The following is a 352-nucleotide window of genomic DNA, read 5'->3' as shown; positions in this document are numbered from 1 at the left end:
ATAATATAATATAATATAATATAATATAATATAATATAATATAATATAACATAATATAATATAATATAATACACCCTCGCTGACACAAAAACTAACGCAAGTCTTCGCTCACATATTCGAAAACACGTCAGCGCCAAAAGAATTTAAATCATCAATTATTTTTCCACTTTTTAAGAAAGGAGATAAAAAACAGGCAAGTAATTATAGAGGGATATCTTTTCTAAACACAATTGCGAAAATATTCTCTACAGTAATAGCTAATAGATTACAGAAGTGGGTAGATGAACATGGCCTAATCAGTGAATATCAAATGGGTTTCAGAAAAAAATACTCAACTATAGATAATATTTTT

This window comes from Teleopsis dalmanni, chromosome 2 (genome assembly GCF_002237135.1).
Source record: "Teleopsis dalmanni isolate 2A chromosome 2, ASM223713v2, whole genome shotgun sequence".
Lineage (NCBI taxonomy): Eukaryota > Metazoa > Arthropoda > Insecta > Diptera > Diopsidae > Teleopsis > Teleopsis dalmanni.
The sequence above is the reverse complement of the archived record's forward strand: the minus strand, read 5'-3'. Positions refer to the sequence as shown.